Source organism: Gymnogyps californianus, chromosome 1 (genome assembly GCF_018139145.2).
Source record: "Gymnogyps californianus isolate 813 chromosome 1, ASM1813914v2, whole genome shotgun sequence".
NCBI classification, from domain to species: domain Eukaryota; kingdom Metazoa; phylum Chordata; class Aves; order Accipitriformes; family Cathartidae; genus Gymnogyps; species Gymnogyps californianus.
This window is the reverse complement of record NC_059471.1, coordinates 163479330-163496382: the sequence shown is the minus strand read 5'-3', so window position 1 is coordinate 163496382 and position 17053 is coordinate 163479330. Positions and strand designations below refer to the sequence as shown.

At 49.0% G+C, this 17053-nt stretch overlaps 1 protein-coding gene across 5 annotated transcripts in view; it reads left to right on the top strand.

Annotated features, from left to right (window-relative positions):
- The first annotated feature begins 1146 nt into the window (after positions 1 to 1146).
- Positions 1147 to 17053, top strand: part of TCF20 (transcription factor 20) — a 128891-nt gene continuing 112984 nt past the window's right edge. For 4 of the 5 annotated variants that reach the window (XM_050895012.1, XM_050895003.1, XM_050894995.1 and 1 more), the window contains exon 1: positions 1258 to 1277. The gene's annotated coding sequence lies outside the window, so the exon portion shown is untranslated. Of the gene's footprint in view, positions 1278 to 17053 lie in introns of all 5 variants that reach the window. The other variant, XM_050895028.1, reaches the window with a different exon arrangement.

Sequence of the window (17053 nt, the reverse complement as noted above, 5' to 3'; positions counted from 1 at the left end):
CAGAAAGGTGATCTCTCTCTGCCCCCCACTTAGAGCTTGGCAAACAAAACGAGATGACTAAATGCTGTCTGAAGAAGACAGCTGGATGCTTGCTGCATGATGTAGCAGATACGAAAAATTCACATGGTTAAAACAAAAAGACTCAATGCATTAAGAAGAATGCTTTGGAAGCTGTTAAATACAGACCACAGCTGTGGGTCGGGAAGTGCCTGACCAGAGGATCACCAGGTCATGGGGGGGGATCTCCTGGGGCAGCGTTGCGGTCCGCTTGTTGGAGCCGACAGCCTGCCTTAGGGTTTGTCTGTTCAGCACTCTGAGAGGCAGGATGCTGATCTGACTCAGTACTGCTAGTTCTCTGATCTCTTCTAGAGAAAACAGGGGGTTTTCCTCTCTTTTATTGCGAGTCCCAACTAGAACACACATAATTACGTTTTTATTTACTTTCCAGACTGCTGCGGCAGGCCCAGGCCTATGTATCAGGGCCCGAAGTGCAGCAACAGCAGCCTCAAGAGGGGAACAAACCCACTGTTCGGGCTCCGTTTTAGCCACTGCTCCCTCACGCTAAAGGAGGCGGGCGAAGCCCCTGCCTACCTGAGCCCCCGCGGCCCCGCAACACCCCCCTAGCCGTGAGGCGGCCGGCGGCCGTTCCCCCAGGAAAGCCGGCGCCTGCCCCGAGGCCCACCGCCGCTCCTTTTCCCCCGGCGCAGCCGGGCCTTCCCGCCCCGGAGCGGGGCCTGCCGGGCCGGGGCACAGGCCGATCCCACCGAGGCCTCGGGGGAGGGCAGGCCCGCGGCGCCGCCTCCTCTCAGGAAACGGGGGCGAGAGCGGGAGCCGGGGGGGGAAGGACGACACACGACGGGGCGCAAAGGCCTGGGGCAGCGCCCTCCCCGCCGCCTCCCCCTCCAGGCAGCGCTGTGAGATGCCAGAACCCTCCTCCGCGCCCGGCCCTGCCGAGGGAGCCCGCCCCGCCGGCGGCTCCTCCTCCTCCCCCGCCGCCGCCGCCGCTCTGCCAGCAGCCAGTCGGGCCTGAGACCCGCGCCCGGCTGCGGGGCCTGCCCTGAGCGCCGGCGGAGGGCGGGCAGGGGAGAGGGGAGGAAAAAACAGCAAGGAAAAACCCCGGAGACCGAGCCCGCCGCGTCACATGAGCTGACAGGATCCGTACCCGCGCCCCTCCGCGCAACAAAGAATCGGGAGCCCCTCTGCCCGCCGCGGGACGGGACGGGACGGGACGGGACTGGACGGGGCTGCCATGGGACCCTGAGGGCCGGCCCCTACAGGTAAGCGGCGGCTGTTACGGCGGTTGCCCGCCCGCAGCACCTTGCGCGCGAGGGCGCCCCCCCACCTCGGGGTGGGGGTGGGGGGCAGGTGAGGCTGGGGGCGGGGCGGGGGTCTCACCCTGACGGGGGCGGTGGGCGGCGGCGTGGGGGGGGGGGGGAGGAGAACTGGCACACCCCCCCCCCCCCCCCCTTTTCCTCCCACCCCGCCGTTTGTTGTGAGGTGACTTTTTTAATCCCTTGGGTTTTGTGTCCCGTCCCGTCCGTCCCCTCCCCCGGCCTGTGCGGCGTTTACTGGGGGTTTTATTTGTTTTTAAGCGGGCCGTAACCCGAGCTCTCCCTGCGCCCCCCGGGGGACGGGGCGCTGCGGGAGGGGGACCTGCCGCCCTCGCGTCTCGCGTTCCTCAGGCGCCTTCCCCGCGTGTGAAGGACAGGCGGCTCCGCGCCGGTGCGCGGGGGGTCCGGCAGCCGGGCCTGCCGGTGGCGGGGGCAGCGGGGCAGTCTCTCTGGGGCTGCTGAGAGCGGGGGGAAGCGCTGATGCTTCCCGCCGGCTGCCGCTCATCCCCTCGTGTGGGTTTCTGTCCGGCTGCCTGTGTGCAGCCGTCGTTAATCTCAGGTTACTTCATTTTATTTTCTTTTTATGGCGAACAAACAGTTAACGCTGTGCGGTTTTGTGCATTGCCTCCCCCCTCCTTCCCCTCCCTTCGCCCATCTCCCCCCCCCCCACTTATGGACCAACACGTCGTGACCTTTCTGGCTGTTAAGAAGAATCTTAAGGTGATCTTTATTTTTGTTAAAGCACCATCCCACTTACGAGCTGCCTTTCTAAGCCAGACTACTGCTGGCGGTGGTCGGCAGCCCCTCGCCCACCTGGGACTTGCCCACTGGGACCGTGACTGGAAGTTGTTGACAGCGGCGGGTGCGCACACATGTGCCACATGCTCCTCGAGTGGCCTTGCAGCCACCGAGCTTTACAGCTGGAAACTCCCAGCGGGAGCCCAGGCAGCAGCATGGCGAGACCCGCCACCGGGTGAAAAATACCCCGGCAAGGCTGGCGTCTGAAGCCTCTTCGTGTTTGGGAAGCACTCTCCCCTGGTTTTGCTACATGTGGGTGCTGAGAGTGTGGTGCTGGCAGGGGTGTTGGGGGTGGAGAGGTCAGCAGAAGTTTGTGGGTAGGAGAAAGAGGTCCTGGGGAGGTGGGCTGGTGGTGCAGGAGGGGCTTGCAGGGAGCTGGGGTGGCACAGGGGCAGGATGGAGTTTGGGGAAGAGTGGGCAAGGGGAGAGCATGAGTGATGGGAATGGGGGGCTGTGGACAGTCTGGGCAGGGAGCTCGGCCCTGTGAGTGCTCTCCCCTCTTTGTGTGTACAGCGTAGTGCAGTGCTGCTGAAGGGAACAGTTTTATGTGTGAGGGGTTTGGGTTTTTTTTTTCTTTCTTTTTTTTTAATTTTATTTTTGGCCTGCAACCCTCTCCGCTGTGATACGAAAGTAATCTACTCTCGGGCATGGCTAGCATCTGCCTTCATACGCCAAGCGGCTGCCTGGCTTGATTCTTAACGCAGGCGCCCATTAACCCTGGCTCTGTCCAACTGGGAGTGTCCCTGGGAAGGAGTCTTCCCCTGCACAGTTATCTTGGCTTGCGGGGACGGAGGAGAAACCACAGTTCCCTTTCAGAGGGAGGTGCTAGGCTGGCCTTGATAATTGTGTTAAAGCTCTTCTCTTTAAGTCAAAATTAAACATAAGTAAAGCTACGAGCTGAGGAGAAACAAGCCACCCGCTGCCCTCTGGGTGCTCAGTGCCTGTGAGGGCAGAAACAGCCCCGGTGAAGCCATTTGTGTTCAGGTGGTGGGGCAGGACTGTGGTTCAAGCAGCAGGAAACTGACTGCACGCTAGGGAAGGCAGGGGGGAGAGGGGAAGCCGAGGGTATGTAGCACCTTCCAGTGTGGCTAATGTGTCCTGAGATGTTTCACAGCTCCTCTCGCTTCAGGCTTTGGAAAGAAAGGGGGTGCATGAGCGAGGAGGTTGGGCAGACACTGCTGTCAGCCTCAACTGTTCAAAGACTACGAGTTAGCCTGCTTGTTCCACCCCCACCCCAGTGTTTTTCAGGAGTGGCGTTGGGGTCCTTGTTGACATCCTTCAGGGTGAACCAGATTTGCAAGTTTATGCATATCTTCATGCAGACTTGGACCTGGAGTTTATTTTTAATGAAAGCCACGAATCTTATGTAGTGTGACTTCAGTTAAAGCAGCAAATGCTCCAAAACCAGGCAGAACTGTGAAAGCAGGCAATACTGATTTTAATTGCTCTTTTTTCGCCAACCCCTTCTTTTCCTAAGATTCCTGTCCCGACTCCCCTCCCTTTGTGGGTGTTTCTTGGTCATGGTGGGGAACAGACGGGAACTTGTCAATAGCCAGCTCAACTGCTGATTAGGGCTGAGAATGTGACTGGTTTTTAATGTAACCAGCTGTGTCATGAGGGCCTGGACTGGGACCCTGACAGTTTGTTTCATGTGGGTCATTAGCTGCCATGGAAGACTAATGACTGTGGCTGACAACTCGTGTCTTCACAAAATAGGAGAAAAGGTTGGCTTTTCTCCTAGAGTGGACGGGAGGTTTGAAGTGAAAGTTAGTTCATCTGTCCCTTCCCTTCAAAAAAATGTACAGCACATTTTTGAAACTGAGTCATCAGGTACAATTTATTTCAAGTATTTTTAAGCTATTATGAATTTGATGCACTTTGGCCACATGCTCACTGAAAATTGTAAGACAGTCTTGCTCATATTTGCCCTGGCTGGGCTCGAAAAGGTGATGAGGGAGTTTCCTTGCTGTGGCCCTTTTAGATCTGAGCAGAGCAGGTGTGTCTTAAAAGGGTCGTGACAACTGCTGTACAATACCCCTCTCTGCAGAGGTGGTATAGGAGCAACATGAACTATCCAGCCCCATCTTTCTGGGCAGCCTTTGCTGATAGGGGTGAGCTGGTAGCAGGTGAGGTTGGAAGCAGGAAGGGGTGGAATATTTTGATGCCCTGTGCTCTGGACAAACTGGGAAGGGAGTGGGCAAGGCTCTGGTCCATCAGCCAAGGTTGTGCTGAAGGCCGTGCTCCCTCCCCCTGACAGACTGGCATTACCTTTTGACTCTCTCTGAGGTGTGCTTCCTGAGAGATGTAGCACAGGATCGGATACGTGGTGTGCGGAGGGCAAATTCCCGCCAAAGTCACGTTGTCATGGAAGTCATAACAGGGATGCGCAGATTCAGGAATGGTTATTAGTGTATGATGACCTGGCCAGGATTGTGTAATGACACTGAGTAACAGATAAAAGGTTTTATATCCCATAACTTGGTTCTTGCTTTAGGATGAACCGCAAGGCTTTTGAAAACATGGGAGTTTGACGGCTCTCTGGTAACTGCAAATAGGTACAAACGTTAGTCACTTGAAACGAGTCATTAATAAGAACAGACACAGATGCAGGCTATAGGCAGGAAAGTGAAAGAAGAGCTAATTGCTATTTTTTTGGTGTATTTTTTAAATCACGTTTAATCCTGTATATATGATTCTGCGAGTGACCCAGCAGCTCCAGCAGTTTATTCATTTATTTAAAACAGCTTTGTAGTTCACCTTGAAAACCACTTCCTGCCATATGGTTATATTATTTCCCTATGCCACGTTTTTTGCTAATTATCAAGACCATTTGCTTTAAAATAGGTGTTTTTAATTTCACAGCCTTGTCTGACTCTCCTGCTTGATCCTGCCCCGGAGTCAAGAGGCTGTGTCTGTTCATTCTCCATGGCAACAGGCTGTGATTTACTTATTTCAATTTAATTAAAAAGCAGCTATCAAATTCTAGGCATCTTATATATTCCTTATATTAGAAAAATATCAGTGGATCAGTCTCCACAACAGATCTACCAACCTCAAAACCAAAATTCTCAGCCTGAGCCACTGGTTTCTGTCCCAGTCTATGCCCTTTGGAAGAGTTTAGGAGAGGGGGGAGTGCTGTGGCTTGTCCACAGGTGGAGCGGATGGGGGCTGCTGGACTGGGGTCATGGTAGGAGTTGAGTTCTGGAGTCCCGTAGCGTTGCTGATAACATCGGGGTGCCAGTTTAAACTGCAGGGCTACCTGTTCAAGCCTGTTAGGTCACCTCTCTCTTCCTGCTGTTGTTGTGCAGCTGTTGGGGGGTTTCGGGGCTTGATGGGTTGGCATGAACACCCCAGACCTTGCCTGGAAAGGGGAGCATGGGTTGCGTGCTCTGTGCATGGACTCCCACTTGCTCGGGCAGGCGCTTTCTGCAGTAGCTACATCTGCTGAGCCGTTTTCGGGGCTAGTGCGAGGTTGTGATGCCGTTGCAGGCTTGGGTGAAAAGGGCACAAGTATCAGTGGGCACAAACATCTGTACTTGCTGCAGTGAAAATGCAGAAAATGGCAGTTCTGCTAGAAGTGTTATTGTGTTTATCAGCTCTCCCCATGTGAGAGGTTCTACAAGTCCAAATCCTTTGTGTTATGTTTGGGTTTTTGGTCCATCTTGAAGCCTATGTGTTTTTTGATGCGTGCGTGATACGGCTTTTGGTTTTAAGCTAGTCACAGCACAGAAGTCCACAACGCCCTGTTGGTTTAAGCATGCCTGGTATTTGTATGCAGGCTAGAAATCAAGGCCTTAATCCTAAATTAGTTTTCCAAGTGCTGTGGTTGTACAAATACTAGTGTGTGTTAGTCAGGGATAAGGAAACGTACGGGCAATGACAGGCAGTTGTTGGCTAAAGAGGGGATGGTGTCAGGAAAGGACCTTGGAGATGGATGGAGGAGGGTGGTGAATTTACTAACCTACAGGTGTTAGGTTTGGTAGTAAATGGACAGAGTGGAACCAGTGTAATTAAGGAGTGCCAAAATTAACACTCCTTTTTGTCTTCAATACCAACACCCCGATTCTTAATAGGATTATTTTCCCTTGAAGGGACTGTTCAGATGACTCAGCCTTTGGAGTACCTGCGTGCCAGTGGTGTTTTCTTCCTAGGAGGAGCTGGGCCTGCTGAGTTGTATAACTAGACTCAGGTGCTATTTCTGAGCTCTGCTAATGTGTGGAAGAAGAAAAGTTGGCCATGCATTTTTATTAAGCCTTAAGGAGCAGTTATCATCAGAAGAGTGCCTGCACAAAACTGTACTTTTTTTTTTTTTCCTTTAGTGTTGCTACTCCCGGTGCTTTTCCAAAGTCACCACTGGCGATTTTAAAAACAGACGTAGGTTCTTGCTCCTCCTAGCCCTGCCAAAGCCTGTGAGGCTATGGCAGAAAATGTTGGACTCTCTCCTGGCTTGCTTATCTTCATTGATTAAAATTATGTACAGAGTTTCTAGCTGCAGATTCCTGGTGATCACGCACCAACTGGGAAGACCCTCTTTGAGTCCCTGAGGTTAGCAGTTAAGCATGTGTTTACTAGTAAAGCGAGCATGTTTGGTCTATGGGACGCTAAGCTGTAAATCTGAAATCTCATGATGTTGTTCCTAATAAAAACAGAATAAAACCAAGCAAAACCTCGAAGCAAGCTTTTGTTTGTTACTGTATTTAAGCAGATACATTCAAGGAATTTATATCCAACTGGTAACATCCTTAATTCTTTATTACTGGTTTTACTAGAATACAGGCATGATCTGTATTCTTTAAGAGTTCATCTGTTCCTCTTGCTTATCCAGCTTTGAAGTAGACCTCGCTGATATTAATTTCTGTATAGCCTGTAACCTCATCTATAAAATGAAGGGAATACTTCATACAGGCAGCTGTGAAGTTACATTTATTGTCTGTAAATTGCTTTTAGTAATTGAGCAGAGGAGGTGGAGAGGAATAAAGACAGTGGAGTAATATGGGCTTGGGTTTTTTTTTTTTAATCGAAAAGAACTACATTATTTTTGTTCATCTGATGATGTAGAAGCTGATGGGGAAAGAAAAATGCTTTATCAAGAGCACCCTGAAACTAATTGTTAAGTTTGTAATGAAAACAGACATTTCTGAGCATAGTGATGAAGGCAGCCATCTTGTTTGATAATAACAGAGTCCAGTTTAGAAATAGGCACAATTATTATTGGAAATCCTGCAGTACTGCTCATATTTCTGTCTGGTTTGGGTCTGCTCAGTTTTAGTGTCATGCTTTACCTACATGGCTGCCTTCATCATCCAGTTCAGAAATGCTATTGGTAGGTAGAGCCTAATAAAACAGGGAGTTTTACCTATTAAGATTATTAGCAAACAAACACCTCTATTGCAGGCTTTTCAGCTAGGCCCCTTGTTTTGTGCTGACCAGTATACTTGTTGGGTGAAACCGCGGTTTCACGTGGGTAAGGATGGATTTTCTTGCTGTGGCTGAACCAATCTAACCCCTTGCTCCTTCTAAGAGAGGTGGTCATGCCTTGCTCGTGGCTCTGTGGCCATATACCTTGCCTTGTGCCCACTCTGGTGCTAAACAGATCCAGCTTGTTCAGCTTTTGGAAAGCTGACTTGCCCAAAAATATAAAAAAGTGAATAGTTTTCTCCTGGGACAGAGTGCTGAACCTGCTCACCAGGTTCAGGCTAGTATCAGAGCTGCCGCACAGGAGGGGCGAGGTTTGTTTTGCCAGCAGTGAAAGGTAGGGAATGAAAGAAAGGTGGAAATGGGGCCCCCCTTTTTTGGCAGCAGTGAACTATTAGCCTGGTTCAGCTGTAATGTGAAACCTCGCCCTCAGTCTTCATTTTCAGGTCCCTCCCTTCCCCTCCGCTCCTCTCATTCTTTCCCCGGGATATACTTGTGTGCCTCCCAGATGCTGACTTGATTCCCAAGCACTATTTTCAAAAGGGGAAAAAAAGGGAAAAGGTTGAGTTTCACTGCCTCTGCAGTAAGAGACATGCTGTAGTTCCTGAGAGCCCATTGCTAACAGCACATTGCTATGAGCCTAAGAATTATTATTATTATTATTAGGCTCATATTATTATTAAAGGGCTCAAAAAATAGTAGCCATAACCATCCCCTATGAGAGGGCAAAAGGAGACTGCCTGAAGAGATAGCTGTAGGCTGAGTTCATGAAAGAGCTTCCCCAAAAGTTGTGATGGCAGCCGTTTGGACTGAGGCCTTGGAGTTGGTGGGACCAGGTTGTCCCTGAGGCCCAGGATAAATGGCAAGGGCAGGGAAACATCCAGAGAATTTTCTGCATGCCCGTTGTGAGCCAGGCCTGAAGCTGAGTACCACGACACCAGGAGGAAGTCTCTCCATCTCTGAACTGTGACTTGCAGTTGCTCCAGGTGCTACTGCCTAACTAATTTTCAGGCACCAGCAGAAATTGGGAAGGCCTTGCGGGACACTGCTGTGGTATTGCAGAATGGTGCCGTCTTGCTCTGGGGATGTGGTGAAGCCAGGGGTGTGCTGAAGCTCAGACTCTGTGGGAACTGGCCAAGGCGAACTTTGCTTCTGCTGACTGGCGTGAACAGTGTTTCTGCCTCGGCTTTGCCGTTGGTGGATCGGTGTATCTGCATTAGCCCTTGCTGACTGCAGGGAAGGGGGGATGTGTCACCTAACGAGATGCATGCCCGAGCGTCTACTTAGCAGAGGCACGGTGCAGGTCAGAGTGTGCATTTGGGAGACTAGATGGAGGCGTCTGTTGGCCTACAGTGATTGCTTTATGGCTAAAGGAGCAGATACTGTGTCTGCCTGGTGAATTTTATACAGCATGAAAGTGAAGATGATGTCAGTGAAGAGTAGTGTGCCAGAGGCAGCAGGATGCAGTGAGCCTATGCATGTGTGGACCGACCAAGCGGCTGTACCTGGCGGGAGGGGCAGGTTGCAATCGGTGTGGTGCACAAATTAGAAGTGTTTGTGCAGCCGTTTTCAAATAAGGAGAGTAGTAGGGAGGGACGAGGGAATCTGCTCCAACTTGAGAGTTATTAGAGATTTGTTTCATGCTGTACTGCAGTTGGTTGGGGTTTTTTTTAAGCATTTAAGCCTAAATTCTTCTTGTTGGTATGTGAAGACATTATGGCAAGAGAAAGATTATTGTAGGGTTGTGTTGCTTTGCATGGTAAGATTATACACTGGGTGGCTGTTACAGTGGATTTGTGTTCCAAGGATGGAGTGAATAAAGGAAAGAACCAGTGTATTGATATTAAATAATGGTGCCACTGGATATGCTGAGCACAAAGTGTCTTTGTTTTCAAGAATATGTTTTTTTTAAATCTGACACACTTATAAGCCAGCTGCAATATTTTTTTTAAAAGATACATTTATAAGAGAGGGGGCAATATAGAAAATGCTGTAAGTAATCTCATTGAGAAGTATGTTTTTCTTCCATCCCCTTGCACATGCATGCAGCCTCTGGGGAAGATGTTAGTGAAGGAGCTGGATAATTGGGGTCTTCTCCGGAGCTGCCATTGTTCTGATTGATGTAGTGGGTATTAGCTGGGGGATGTGTACAGATGCAGGGGCTGTCTGGGGCTTCATCTCTGCAGTCTCCCTTTTTTTCACTCCTCCTGGACAGAGATATGTATCCTGGCACTTTTGTCTTCCACCTACATCTCTTTCTCATCTCCTGTAAATACTTGCTGATATTTTTTTTGTTGTTCTTCTGGCAAATCTTCAGTTGTGCTTGTAGTGGGTGACTCTCCTCCTGCGCTGCTTAACCTGGCTCATGATGATGCGTGTTCCTGTAAGCCAGTCTTTTCCTGGATCTCTTAGCTGAATTTTCATGCAATCCGCCCAGTCTGGGGCCTTCTCTGCTGTTGTGTTGGTTGCTCTAGCGAAGATCCAGGTATCATAGCTGACTCTAGCAATGCTCCAGCTGCCCTGTGGAGTGCGAAGGAATGCGGTGAAGGAAGCAACCGTTCCAGGGCCCTGCTTGTCCTCAGACTGGAAATGCCGAGGGCACGTTAGAGTTCCCGTGTAGGACTGCAATAATTAAATAGTGCTGGGAGGAGAGGGGGGAGGAGAGCATGTGATGGTCACTTCAAATAGATTAACAAAGAGGGGCTATTATGGTGCCAGCAGAAGACATCCTTCTGTGGAGGTTCCTAGCCAGGAAATATTTTAAAAAGCTGTCCCAGAGAGTGAGAGGCAAGCCTGATAGGTCTGTGCTATAATTAATTGCCCAGATACCACTGGAGGAGCAGTTTGGAGAAGGGAACTCATACGTGAGCTGGGTGTGGTGTAGAGAGGGAAACGGGAATTTCCTGACTTTTGTTTGCAAAGCTCAAGTGTAGAAGGAATTTTAGACATAATAGGTGGAAAGAAGGACTAAAATTAATAGGTAGTTCCATTTTTTATTTATTTCTTTTTTCCACTGTGTGCTCCTGGCTAGTGTTAGTTGAACATCAATTGAAGCAGTACAGAGCATGCTTGGGAACTGGAGACATTAAGCAGAAAGAGAGAGCGAATCTGATTAGCTCTGCTTTTCGTGCATTAAGCAGAAAGATGGGCTGAAATGTGATTGCAAACAGATAATAGCAGCAGGCTCCTGAGGCACCACCACGACCCAGCATATGGGGTGATGGATCTAACCATGCCATAGAACTGTTTCTTGTAATAGAAGCCGCTTGTTTTTGTGTTGCGGTTTCTGTTGTACTTTCTAATTATCCTATTCATCGCTGTCTGCCATTTTGAGCCTGGCCACACGGGATGGCTCAGCCCCCTGGAATGTGTGCCCTGTTGAGCACTTCTGCCCTGAATAGTAACTGTAGCTCTGGTAGCCAAACAGCAGGAGGGAAGAGGTGCCAAGGCTCGAGAGTCCTAGCTATTTTCCCCCTTATTTCCAAGAATAATGGAAGTAACGGCTGCTGCTTTTGCCATGCTGGGAAAGATGAGTGCTGGTGTTGCGTGTGGAGTTCTTAATTTCCCTCTGAAAGCGCAAGTATTGGGGTTTGTTGGGAGAAGGTTCCTAGTGACCTGAAAAAAGGGGCATCTATCAGTACTACTTATAAATAATAAATAGAAGCTGGCTTTGCTACACCAGCCACTTTCTCAGCACAGTAGCAGAGATCCTGGAGCCACTTCCAGTCTGTGGCCTCTCCTCCACACAGAGCAAATGCAGCAGAGAAAACAGGCTGGCAGAAGCTTGGCCAGTGCAGGCTGGAATTGGCACTGCTGATAGAGCATCCAACATCCCTGTGTGCTGCTGGGGGAGTTTTCTGTGTCAATGTGGTGACCCCTTCCCCAAAACAACCTGCTTTCCCTTCTCTCCATCCAAGGCTTTCATTGATGGAAAGCCTAAAGAACCATTTCCAAAACTGATGTGGATTGAGGGAATGCAAAGAGAGTGGGAAGAGCAGAGCTCTCCTTAAAATGTCTGAACAAAGCATAGTAGTGAGAAGCTCACGCGTATGTGTGTATATATGTATTTTAAGGCCAGAAGGGGTGGGTCAGACTCGTGTTTCTGTGACCTTTTCTCAACTGTGTCTTGCCTTTCCTGCCTGCTGCCTCTCCTTGCCTGTCAGGGGACTTCCACTTCCTTCCCGCTGACCTGCAGGGCTGCAGGCAGCCTCCCTGCCCTTGTGGCAGCTCCCAGCTCTGGCTCTGAGCCCAAGCTAATAATCCCGACAGATTTTACTGGCTTGTGCTCTGCTCTGTGCCTTGCTGTAGGGGAGACAGTGTGTGATGTTGTGGTTTGCATGACTTTCAGCATCACGCTGGCCCTGGGATTCCACCCGGCGGCATCCGTGTGAAACCCAAACCTCGTAATAAGCACCGGCTGAGCCTCTGGGAGAGCCTGGCTTTGCTCAGCGAGGCCTCTTGCTTCCCTACCTGCAGGTGACCGGCTAGCACAGATGTCGTCCAAACACACCTTCTAATTGTCTCTGGCTGTCCGGATGATTGCCAGCGGTATGGGGTTCGGGTGGAAGTAGGAGGTGTTGATAGCCAGGAAAGGAAAAATTCATCAGGTACCAGAGAGGGTAATGAAGATCTCCTCTCACCACTCTCCCCACGCATCAAAGCACACTTAAAAAAAATAGAGCGTTCATCTTTGACCCCCATTAATGACTGGCTTGGTCTGTGTAAGAGTTTTATGAGTCTGCTGCTGCTCCCACAGAGTTTAATTATTTAAAGCGTGAGGTGGAGGTTTGTGCTTTCACTGCTCATGGTCCAGGGTTCAGGCCCTCCTGACGGGCTGGGGGGGCTGGTTACAAAGGCAGTCTGGCTGGGTATGCAACCGCTCGCTCTGAGGAGCCTAAGGGAGGTGCGAGCTGCAGCTGTGCAGTCCTTGTCAGGGCTGGGAGCATATCCTTCTCTCATTGTGCGAGCTCCACGTGACCCTGTCATGTCAAATTCAAGGTCTGTGTCCTTATCTTCAGGGTACTTAATAGTCCGGACCTGAGATACCTTAAATGACTACCTGAAGCTGCCGGGTGGACACGCTTGTGGCAGATCCTGCTTGTTGCTGAGCCCCCCTGTCAGTGGTAGAGGCTTTAGGGGCTGGTGTAAGACTCTGACAGCAATATCTAATTTATCCTCCCTGGGCTACAGGCCCTTCCCGTTCCCTGTGGTGGCATGCCTTCGCCTGCCTTCTTTCTGCTAACGGCCCCCTCCCGTTTCCCCCAGCTCCTGCTCCGCACTGTAGCAACCACTTTTCCTACTGTAAGATCCCATCTTCAGCCTGCTGCTCCCTTCCCTTTGCAGTATGTCAGCTTGTTCTTGCCTTCTCTGCTTTTCCCCATCCAGCTCTTCTCTGCTGTTAATCCTCCCAAGACTTGGGAACACAGAACAGATGTAAGAAACAACCAGACAACTGACTGATGTGCTCGGAGACCATTGTGCAGCTCGCATTCCCAAACAGGTGGCTGGCCAGCTAGACCAGGAGTATTTCCCTGCTGTTCTGCTGACCATTCAGCCAGGTTTCCACTTCTAGTGGGAAGGTGCCCGGCTCCAGGTTGATTAACTGGGACATGGGCTGGTCTGACACGTCAGCCGGCCAGCTGGAAGGGTCACACTGACGATGCTCGCCTTCTGGCTGCGGCTGGAATGCGTAAATTCCTCTTGGGATTGTGCCGCCTCTCAGGTTGGTGGGTCCTGAGGGCTTGCAGTGCTCATCAGCGCTGAAATGGAACAGCGGCAACTGTTTGGTGCAAGACTGTAAGTGGAGGCTTGTTTCAGAGGAAAAGTGGTTGATATTGGTGGATCTGGGTTTGCCTGATAGCAAAATAAATTTATGGGCGGACTGGGAAGCCTTGTTTAATGTGGAAGGTTCACACTATATTTCTCGTGCCATGCCCGTCGATAATGAAAATGCCCATCACAGCAGACACCAAGCTAGCGGGTTGCCTGGTGTGTTGCTGCTTCTGAAGGCTGAGCTCGTTGTGCATGCTGGGGCTCACTTCTGTACTCTACCTGCTGCTATTTCTTACCCCCTGAGCTCAGGGACCACTTGAACCTTCACCTTCTCGCATCTGCTCTCCTGCCATCTCCCTGTACGTGCCTGATATCCTGTTTTCTGCTGTAGCAAGGGTCTGTGCAGGCTCTTGGTTGCATGCCAATGGGCTCTTCATGCTATCCCTATTTACCCTGGTTTCTCTCTTCCCACTCCTTTCCCTATTCCTGTTTCAATTCCTTTGGTATGGGACTAATGTTCCAGGTTGTGTTGGGAGACTGGGTTGAGCTGAGATGGCAGAAAGAGGGTGGAGGGGAGGAGCGGGCTTATACTGGTAGATGTGAGTTTCTGCCATCAGCTCAGTCTTTAATCTGTTGATTATTATGGACCTAGCTAAATCAGCTGGATCTGCTAGACAAACGCCAGGTGCTCTGTGTCCTGCCTCCATATTCTACTCTGTTTTTCTATTTTTTCTTTTTTCCTGAAAATTAATAGGATTCTGCCCATTGATGATTAAAACATCGCCTGGACTTTTGGAATGGATCAGATGCATCAATCAAATGTTACCACATTGCACCCAAAGAGAGGAATGCCATCCAGCTGGGGGTAGGGTCTGTTTTTTCTTTGCCCCCATCAGTGTCTAGAGTTATTGGAAACCTTTTTTGGTTTTTAAATGCAAGAATTTTTAATAGAAAGTACTAGTTTTCAAAATTTATTACTTTATTGTGTGAAAAATTGCTTGCTTTTTTTTTATTGGTATGGAGCAATGTTGTGCCTCTATATTCAGAATGTTGTTAATAATCTTGAGGCTTTGCAGGGCTTTGGTAAAGAAAACATTTCAGTAACTACTTCAAATATTTTGGGAGGGAAATTTTGTGTTTTAAATGAAAAGTAAATCTATTCTGATTACTAAGAAAGATGAAAATAATTTAACTTTTTTCAGAAATGTCAAAGTTCAGGTTGTGTGTTTCAGTTCTAGAAATTAATGTAAAACAGACTAATACCCCTGTATAAACTGTTCCCCTTGCAACAGGGGAGAGGAAGTGAATAGATCAGTAGGAAGCTGCATCTCTTTGTGTACCGCAGCAGGTATAGCATGAGACCCGGAATGAAACAAAAGGTTGGGGAGAATGTGAATCCAGAGCCTCACACGGGCTTAAAGCACAGGTTGCAGCCCGAGCGGCAAACTGAAGTGGCTTTTTGGCTCCCTTCCACTTGCTAGTGCACGGCTACCCATTATACTCTCACTGGTATGCCACTTGGCTGTTTCAGCAGAGAGGCTGCAGAGACAAAACACTTACCTGGCTCTCAGAAGTGGGATGGACTTTCCAGGTCAGGCATGAGATGATGTGTGTTAGGGTTTGTGTCCGGAAGTAATGTTGTTCCAGTGTTGCTCACTTGAAATCCGAAGCTCCTTATGCTTCACGTTGATTTCCTGTTCTTGTTAAAATTGCTTTTGCTTTAGAAACGAAGGGTCTTAAAGCTGAGGGGTTTGACAGAGCATGCTGCAGAATGATTCTTTTCTCCTCAGTGTGTAACTTTCCTGAATGAATGATTTTGAAGTAAAGTAATATTTCCCTGCAGAGCCTGCCTCTGTTAAGTCTTTAGACTGTCACAGCAACAGCAAGACTACTAGTGCAATATTAATAATTTATGTGTGTCCCTCATTTTGGACCTTTGTCAGTCATTTCAGCCTCGGCAGGCTGGGAGAGATGAGAAAAGCACGTATAAGGTTTGCTGCTGTTCTCTCTGCATATCTTCTCAGGGTAGGCAAAGGATTTTGGTCTCCAGAGAATGTCTATCTGGAACCTTTTAGCAGTGCTAAATTTACAGAAATAATACCAGAAAATAGCATAATGGTGTCTCATTTCAGTCATCTCTGCATAGGGTTGTACTGCTTTCATTGGACGTCTGCAACAAGTGTGGCTCAGATGTTCATGAGCTTTGCCAGGTTGCAGTAGGTGAGGGAGAGGTGAACCTTTTATGGGTCCCTTCTGTGGGATGAGCCCAGCCAGGGTTTTGCTGCATATGTATAATCAGCCCCAAATGTTTCTGTGCTGCTGCAGCTGCACATAGCTTTCTTCAAAACTGGGCTTCATGTCCTTGATTCTCTCCCTCACCCTCTTCTAAAGGGAGGGAGATGGTCAGGTAGTATGTGTGTTTCCTGTGAGTAGGTCTTGCTTGAGGTGAGGAGCAGAAGACTCTCTGAGCCAAATGAAAACGGGTCTTCAGAAACAAGGCTGATGAGAGGATGTCAGCAGAGAATTCAGCTGGTTTAAATACAAAGTGTTAGTGAATTCTGGAGTTAACTGTTGCAGGCTTGCGCTTGGTGTTGGCAATCATCTGAACACCTTCCAGCTTGGCTGTCTACTAGATATTTCTCCTTCAAATCCTGTTGGAAGCGTGGCATTGCGTTTCGGGGAGTTTTGTAAGGGCCACTGGTGTAGCAGCGTGCATGAACTAGTTAACGTGTTTCAGCGAGTCTGTGTTCTTGCAGGCAGGTACTGAACAGTTTGAGTCACATTGGTCTACTTTGAGTGGTATTTAGCAAGCAGGTAAGTAGTTTGCAGGAAGTTGGAGAGTTAGCTCCCATCTGTTGCTGGTGGTCCGAAGTGGTTGATTCACTCCAGGCAATGGGGGACCCACAGGTTCTGTGCTGCTGGGTCACAGATGGATGGATGGATGGGACTGTCTAGGAGAGGAGAATGTTCTGCACAGAATTTGATCTGTGTCTTAAGCCTGAAATAGCTTTATGAGGAAGGACAGATTTCTAGAATAATTGTTGGGGGAAAACTAATGTTTCTTTAAAACTGGATGACATTCTTTCAAATTCTGTTTTTGAATGTCCTGGCTTGGAAAAAAGTTTGGCTCAAAAATTGCTGTGTGTGTGCAGAAGGATCTGCAGAAAGATTAACGGATAAGAAGAAACTTGGTCTAATTGTTTTGTGTTGCACTCATTAAAAGATCTTCTCATTTGAGACTGAATTTTTTGCCATGGTTTGTACCTTTGTAGTTCAAACATACTCTCCTCCCAGATTCTGTCTTTTCTTAAGTCTCCCTGAGAGCTTGTATGTATAGTTTGAAGAAAACAAGATGTAACTGAGTTAGGATTTCTTGAACTTAAATTTTAATACTTAAATTGCGTAGTCAAATGGCTTGGCTGCTGGTGAATGGTTACAGTTCAGAAAGAAACTAAGATGCCTTGTTGGACTTCAGATGTCTTGTTTGCAGCAATGAGAATTTTTTTTTTCTTTTTCTTTTTTTTGGGACTGATAAGGGGCTAGAGCCTTACTCCTGGCTCTGCACTTGTGTGCTTCATCTAATATACACATGCATTTGTAACAAAAGACTTTTTGCAAAGCAGCAGTGATTTCTTCTGCAAAACAGAAAGAATCGGAAAGCTGAGTTGGAAGACTCTCCTCCCTTTTTTTTCTTTTTTCCCCCCTCCTTTCCCTCCTCTTTACAAGAAGTTACTTTA